Source organism: Corythoichthys intestinalis, chromosome 4 (genome assembly GCF_030265065.1).
Source record: "Corythoichthys intestinalis isolate RoL2023-P3 chromosome 4, ASM3026506v1, whole genome shotgun sequence".
NCBI classification, from domain to species: domain Eukaryota; kingdom Metazoa; phylum Chordata; class Actinopteri; order Syngnathiformes; family Syngnathidae; genus Corythoichthys; species Corythoichthys intestinalis.
Genome location: NC_080398.1, coordinates 7,640,473 through 7,640,934, shown reverse-complemented (window position 1 = coordinate 7,640,934; position 462 = coordinate 7,640,473).

Below are 462 nucleotides of genomic sequence, written 5' to 3'. Positions count from 1 at the left end.
ATATATATTTCAAAAAAAAAAAAAAAGTATTTTCAAAAAAAAATATTTTTGCAAAAGGTTTTTTTCTTTGATTAAAAATAGTTTTTTTGATTGAAGCAACTTTTATTGGATTGAATGATTTAGACACAAATGTCCTACCCATAATATGGCTCAAACACAAAAAAGATTGCTTCGATCAAAGAAAACAGTTTCAATGAAAAATGAAGTGTTCAAATGCAAATTTCTGAGTCTCAAATATTTTTTCACATTCAAACTTTTCTACAATTGATTTTTAAAAATTTTTGATTAAAGTGATTTTTCTTTTGATAATGTTTTTTTTTTTGTTTTGTTTGAAGCAACTTATTTTTTGATTGAATAATAAAGACACAAATGTCCTAGCCAAAATGTGGTCCAAACGTAAAATTACATGACTTCAATCAAAAAAGTTGTTTCAGTCAAAAAAACTTGACTTAAATTTAAAAA